Source organism: Propithecus coquereli, unplaced genomic scaffold (genome assembly GCF_000956105.1).
Source record: "Propithecus coquereli isolate 6110/MARCELLA unplaced genomic scaffold, Pcoq_1.0 Scaffold66, whole genome shotgun sequence".
Lineage (NCBI taxonomy): Eukaryota > Metazoa > Chordata > Mammalia > Primates > Indriidae > Propithecus > Propithecus coquereli.
This window is the reverse complement of record NW_012152618.1, coordinates 1,080,337-1,088,505: the sequence shown is the minus strand read 5'-3', so window position 1 is coordinate 1,088,505 and position 8,169 is coordinate 1,080,337.

Here is an 8,169-nt window from a genome sequence, read left to right as displayed (position 1 = left end):
ATGGTAGCTTTGGGAAAGGTAAGAGTAATAGCTCTGAAATTCAATATCCTGTTAGCTCATTACTGCCATAGGGACTTTTGATTCTCCTCTTGACACAGCAGGGATTGGGGGAGGTGGTTCTCTAGTGATCAAAAGATGGCTGTAGTAGTCCCTGGAGTTATATTAACATATGACACATTCAGAAAAAAAGGAACATTTGTTACCTTGTATCATTTTAGGAATGAATACAATTTTTCCAGACTCTGGTGACACTTACCTTCATGTCTCATTGGTCAGGATTTCATCACATCCACATCCCTAAACTACTCACTGGGTTTATGGCAACGGTGTGGATTCCTAGATTCATAATTCAGGATGATATGGATGCTTGAGATTCAATAATTTTGACTAATTTGGAGCTATATTTCAATCATTTTGACTTATTCAGAGGTATGGAGACTAAAGATTTTTCTGATGAGGAACTCAGTCTAATAAAGTATTCACGTGCACAAGCTTGGTGGAATGTCCACGTTTAAACATCATAAGGCATGGTATGCATTTGTATACAACACGGTACATACTATTTGGAGAATCCACCAGCCTAGGTTCCACAAACCAGGGGAAGCTTCAGGAAGAAAAGGGTCTAATTGCTGGTATCTTTAAGATCCTGATTGGGCCCTGACAGACACAGAGACACTGTGAATTAGAACAAAGTCTCACGTGGTTTGGATGGGAGATATTTTCTAATGCAGACAGCTGTAATCTATTGAATAATGAAAAAAGAGTTTTGCCTCAGAGACGACAGAAATCCATGTAAACATCACTGACGGAAAAAAAGAAAAAACAGGTTACATTTGTTAGTTTGTGTGAAAAACTTAGAGGATTAACTGAAAAGTTTGAAAGTTACCCAGAAAAATTTTCAGATCCAAAGTCAGGAAGAACATTGAACGATATTATTATTATTAAAATAATGTACCTTCTCATGATTTTTGGCCCAAGAAAATATGAGTTACATAGGATAATTAGTAAAGTCTCTTTTGTTTGTTTGTTTTGTAGGAAAGATGATGGCCTTGGTTTTGGAAATATTGACATCATTGTCTCATTTAGGGATTTAATCGTTTGATCATGTAGAACAATACAGCCATAAAATGACTTGTGATTCATGCCATTTCGTTACGTAACAGTTATTTTAAAAATCTATACTCTAGGTAACAGGAACACAAAACTTTCCTTTCAATATATGAAATAAATTGACCTAAATGCAGATAGACACATATACAAAATACATATATAAATAAAAACTTAATGTTTCCCATATGGTGTATCAAATATAACTTCCTAATGATTTGAAAAATTGAATGTTATTTCATCTCTTTCTCAAAATGGACTTTTTTATTTGATGTTAGGTATGACTCAGCTGATTGAAACTCATATGACTATAAAAATTGCTATTAACCTTACCTAATTGTTTTTTTTCACGGACAACCTATGCCTAATAAAACATTCATCTGTATTTTTAAAGTGTCCATGTGCAGCTACTGATTTCAAAATCAAAATTTCTTAAGAGAACAAGAATTTAATCTCTTCAAACTATTAATGCTGGCCTTATCTAATCTTTGAGAAACTGGAGTAAGTTTGTTTATGGGACAGTTCATTTTATCTGGCTCCCTGAAAATAGTTTATATTAACTTGTGAACTATTTCGAGCTGTCTCATTTTCTTCTTATTCGTTCTTATTTCTCACTTTTAATTCTTGAGGATCTAGATCCTCAAAGCTTTCCGAATTTCTTACAAAAACTGATACCCTCCCAAATGTGCTTTGTAATCTCTCCGCCCATTGAGATCAAGCCACCAGCTTCCGGGTGATTCTCTAAATCTGAGACATTGCTGTCTCAAGGCTCTTGAGCTTCCTGTTCCTCTGCCACCTCAGATCCATATGACTCTGTCAATCCTTTCATTCATCTGTCTGTTCAATAGCCACACTTCAGAAAGGACTTCCTGACCCTCTATCCACAGTAGCAAGCACTTCCATATTTTTCTCCTTGTTATTTTCTATCATCATTGTCCCAGCAATGAACGGATATTATGTTGCAAAATGATTTATCTTTTTATTTTTCTCTTTTTTACCATAACGTATGTTCTGTGAAGTTAGTAATTTTTGTATATTCAGTACATTGCTATATCCCTAGCAATTAGAACCGTACCCAACTACAGAGCATGTTTGGGAATACAGATGGCCTCCAACTTAACGATGATTGAATTTAGGATGTTTCAACTTTATGACCGTGGGAAAGCAATACACATTCAGTATAGTCCTCAGCTTTGTCCAGGAACTATTGTAAGTCAATAATGCACTTCACATTTATGATATTTTCAACTTACCATGGGTTTACCAGGTTATAAACCCATCAAAAGTCAGGAAGTATCTGCATATGACCAAGTAAAAGGTGCAATATATTCTGGATTTGGAGTTAAAAATGGTTCATGGGAGAAATGGGGAGCAAAAAAGATTAGAAAAGAAAAGACAAGACAAAGAAGGACATATATTCCATAGTAGAAGTTTGAATTTTACTTTGAATGTTCCTCTATGATTCATCATCATTATCTCTATAAGATCAATTATTAACATAATTGATTTCCCCTATACCATATCTCTTTTCCATCCTTTTTCTTTGTTATTATAATATCCCAAATGACTTTTTCTAATATATTGAATTTAAGACATAAAATATTCTGATATATTTAAGGTCATGTGAATTATGAATCATAATTATTTGCAACTTATTTCCTTTGGAAAAGTTATGCTCTTCATGTTTTTACCATTTTTATAGTTAAATGTGACAAATAAAGTTATTTGATCTGGATTGAGACCATTTTAAATGAAAAACTAAAATAGAAAAAACAAAATAAGATGATTGGATCAATGTCTCTCTGGTGGGGCAAAGGCAATATATGTAACCTAAACATTTGTACCCCCGTAATATGCTGAAATAAAAAATAAAAAAGAAAAGAAAAACCAGCATACACTATGATAATATATACCAAGGCACTAAATTGTGTGTGATACTGATAATTAGAGGATGATACATAGTAAATTGCTAATTGCATAGTATATACAATAAGCACTAAATAAAGGATAAGAGAAAGCTTAAAAAAAAAAAAGATGGTTGGAATTGTGCCATACATATACACTGAACAGAAATATTAGGAAAATCAGTGATAACATATAAGTTGTTCTCGACTTTATCAGATTTAATGCCACCTTAGACCAAAATAAAATGTATACATAATATACATATATCTAAATAAACACATAATTTTAGGAAAATCAATATAGTACCCAAACCGTAGTATAAAGAAAAGGAAAAAAATAATTTATAAAATGGATTTTGTTTTCATATGTAAATACTGGATAAGACCATACAAGAAATTATAATAAAAAATCACATGTGGGCAAAGCAAGATGGCCAAATAGAAACCTCCAGCAATCACTGCTCTGCACAAACACCAAATTCAACGATTATCCACGCAAGCAAACATCTTCAGAAGAACCAAAAATCAGGTGATGATCGTGCTCTCTGGTTTTAACCTTATATCAAGAAAAGAGGCACCGAGAGGGATGAGAAGACAGTTTTGTACCGCCTATGCCACCCCACCTTTCCCCTGCAGTACCGTGTCAGCATGAGTGGAGAGAATCTGTGTGACCGGGGGAGAGAGAGTGAAGTGATTGTGGGACTCTGCATTGAAACCCAAGGCTGTTTCAATGGCGTAAGGGAACACAGCACAGGGCAGAATACTGCCAGTGCCCATTGACGGAGCATTTAGACCAGCCCAGCCAGAGAGAAATCTTCTGCCCCAAAACCTGAGTTCCGCTAGCCTCACCATCTGCCTGCAAAAAGCAGCCTGTGGCCTCAACTAAATTTGTAAGGCTGTCGGGCCACAAAGGCTGCAGTCCTTGGGCAATTTCTGTGGCTGTGCTGGCTCGAAGCCAGTGGCCTTGGGGTGCACATGACCCAGTGAGACCAGTGGTGTTGAATAATCCAGTGCCTGTGTCACCCCTCCCCCAACTGCAGGCAATGCGGCCTGTAGAGTCTTCTTCCAATTGGGGAAAGGAAAGGGAAAAGTTCAGAGGACTTTGTTTTGCAACTTGCGTACCAGCTCAGTCACAGTAAAATAAAGTACCAAGCAGACTCCTGAAGCTCCTGAGTCCAGGCCTTAGTTCCCGGATGGCATTTCTGGACCCACTGTGGGCCACGAGGAAACATGCTCCCTAGAAGGAAAGGGCCCAGTCCTAGCAGGATTTATCAGCTGTTGACTAAAGAGCCCTTGGGCTTTGAATAAACATCAGAGGTAACCGAACGGCAGTCACCACTGGCTTTGGCTGAGACTCGGCTGTCTTCAGGTGTGACCTGGTGCTGGTGGCCATAACAGAGTACCCACATCACTCCTCCAACCTTGGTAGCTCAGCACAGAGAGAGAGGGAAGAGAGTGAGAGACTTTGCCTGGAAATGCAGAGAATTCTCCCATATCTTACCCAAGTTCACCAACGAGATACCACCAGGAGTCTGCAAGAGTCATTATTGGACTTGGAGCACCCTAGTGCTGATATGGCTGCAGTAACCAAAGACTTAGACCATGACACTCACTTCCCTTTGAACATTTGGAAAGTCTTCCCAAGAAGGACATGTTTAAACAAGTCCAGACTGGAAAGATTAAAATAAATACCTAACTCTTCAATGTCCAAACATTGACTAACATCCATAATCATCAGTAATATACAGGAAGACATGACCTCACCAGACAAACTAAATAAGGTACCAGTGACCAATCGGGGAGGGATGGAGAGATGTGAATATCTTTCAGATAAAGAATTTGAAATAGCTGTCCTGAAGAAGGTCAATGAACTTCAAGACAACATAGGGAAGGAATTCAGAGGCCTATCAAAGCAATTTAACAAAGAGATTGAAATGATTAACAAAAAAAGTAGAAATTCTGGAGCTTAAGAATGTAACTGACAAATTGAGAAAGGCATCAGAGTCTCTAAACAGCAGACTTGATCAAGGAGAAGAGAGAATTAGGGAGCCTGAAGACAGGCTATTTGAAAATACATAGTCAAAAGAGAAAAGAGAAAAAGGAAAAAAAAAAAAAAAGAATGAAGCACACCTACGAGATCTAGAAAATAGCCTCAAAAGGGCAAATCTAAGAGTTATTGACCTTAAAGAGGAGATAGAGAGAGAGATTGGGGTAGAATAACAGAGAACTTTCCAAACCTAGAGAAAGATATCAATATTCAGGTACAAGAATGTCATAGACCAACAAGCAAATTTAACCCAAGCGAGACTACCTCAAGGCATTTAATAATCAAGCTTCCAAAGGTGACGGATAAAGAAAAGGGAAGCAAGAAAAAAAGAAAAAAATAACAAATAATGGAGCTCTGATATGTCTGGCAGCAGACTTGTCGGGAGTGGAAACTTTACAGGCCTGGAGAGAGTGACATGACACATTCAAAGCACTGATGGAAGAAAACCTTAACCCTAGAACATTGTATCCTACAAAAATATCTTTCCAACATGAAGGAGAAATAAAAACTTCCCCAGACAAGCAAACGCTGAGGGATTTCATCAACACCAGACTTGCCCTACAAGAAATGCTAAAAGGAGTTCTTCAGTCTGAAAGAAAAGGACGTTAATGAACAACAAGAAATCATCTCAAGGTATACATATGACCGACTCACTGGTTAACAGTAAGGACACAAATACAGAACACCCTATTGCTTCAATTGTGTTGCATTAAATCACACTTATATCTTGAGTAGGAGGCCTGAAAGATAAACCTACCCAAAATGACTATAACTTTTTGAAAGATAGATGGAATAAAGATACAGATGGAAACAACAAAAAGTTAAAATGTGGGGGGGAGGGTAGCATTTCTGTTAGACTTCTCTGTGCTTGTTTGTTTGTAAGCAGAGTTGTCATATGCTTAAAATAATTGGCTATAAAATGTTTTTTGCAAGCTTCATAGTAACCTCAAATGAAACAACCTATGACAGACACACAAAAAATAAAAAGCAAGGAATGAAAACATACTACCAGAGAAAATCACTTTTAACAAAGGAAGACAGCAAGGAAGTAGGAATGAAAGAGACGACCTCAAAACCACCAGAAATCAAATAGTAACATGGCAGTCGTAAGTCCTTACCTGTCAGTGATGACATTGAATGTGAACAGACTAAACTCTGATCAAAAGACATAAAGTGGCTGAATGGATAAAAAAATAAGAGCCAACCATATGTTGTCTGCAAGAGACACTTATACAGATGCCCGTAGACTGAAAGTTAAAGGGATGGAAAAAGACATTCCATGCAAATGGTAACCAAAAAAGAGCAGAAGTAGCTATACTTCTATCAGATAAAATAGATAGATTTTCAAGAAAATCACGTGTTATCACTTACAGGATGTAGCACTGTAAATGCTGTAACTACAAATGCATTCTTATATATAGGCACATTTTATTGGTGACTCAAATAACATGTGTGCCATTGACAACCATTAAAAAATGTTTCTAAGTGGTGACTATTTCTCAATAAAGTTCCAAATGAAACCATTTACACTGTTCTCTCGATTTGCATGGTGTTTGCATTCTTGGAAAGGTCATAGTATATTAAACCATGCACAGTTTTTCTGCTTATCTAAAATGGATATTTCTAAGCTCAAATAATTATAGCAAGATGTTTTACCTGTATGACATTCTAAAATCAGGTAAGACACAGGATGACATTTAATTGTCCAGAACTATCACAGACACTGCAGGGAAACTTCATCCCTGGCCCACATCCATTGAATGTCAGCAGCATTCCTTAACCATTGCTACAAGCCCAAATGCCCTCAGATGTTTGCAAAATGCCTTCTGTGGAGTGCGGAACTGCTACCACCCTCTATTTCAGCAACTGGAAACTATAACACGGACATACAGTCACTAAAGTGTCCTAACGAACTTTTTCTTACAGGCGATATCAGCCTCTTGAAACATTCATTTCCAGCAATCTTAATTAATCCCACAAATATGATGCTTAAATGCATTCATTTGCATTCTTTCACGCATTTAATAAACACTTATTAAGTACATGCTACTCTATTAGTCCACAGGAATACAAAAAAGGACAAAAATGAAAAAAATCCTGAACAGTAAAAAAAGAAAAAGAGACAGTTCTTGTCTTAATGGAGGCTACAATCTAGTAAAAGACAGAGATTCTTGGCCTTTAATTTTAATTAAATGTTCTCAAATCTTCTGCTGTTGGGCTTAATAAGCAACAATTAATCAATATATTTCACAATTTTTATCCATTCTGCTCATCCTTTACCCCTACCCTCAACCCTAATACTATCAACAAATAAATTCAAAGTAGCAGTAATTACAGTGGCTTCTAGTTTTGTTGGTTGCTTTTATAAAGTAGATGAGTGAAGTTGAAAGATAGATTTTTATGTGAAATATGTTGAGGTTTAATTTATACCCAATAAAATTCACTCCTTTAAAGTCTACATTTCCATAAATTTGGATAAATATGTACAGTCATGTAACTGCCAAAATAATCAAGATACAGAATATTTCCCTAAACTCCCAAAGTTATCTCATGACAGTTGGCAATCAATCTCTGCCTTCAAAACCCAGCAACCACTAATCTGTTTCTATTGCTGTAAATTTCCTATTCCAGAAAGTTACATAAATGGAATGTACCTCATGGAGCATTTTGCTCTGGCTTCTTTCACTTAGCATTAGGTATTTGAGATCCACCCATGTCACTGTATTTATCAGTAGTTCATTCACTTTTATTTCAAGTAGTTTTCCATTGTTTATCTAAGGATGAAATTGTTAGATAGTATAGTACGTTCACGTCTAACTTTCTAAGAAATCATTAAAGAATTTTCCAAAGTGGCTTTAAAATGTTGCATTCCCAGTAGCAATGTACGACATATCATGTATCTCCCCATTCCTGGCAGGATTTGGTCGTGATAGTGTTTTATTTCTTTTCCATATTATTGAGTATACATTGAAATAATATTGTAGTGTTAATTTGCATTTGTCTGATGGGTAATAAGGTTAAGAATCTTCTCCTATGCTTATCGATCATATACATTTCTGATTTGATAAAACATCTGGCCAAATCTTTTCTCATTTTTTAAAATTTTTTTTT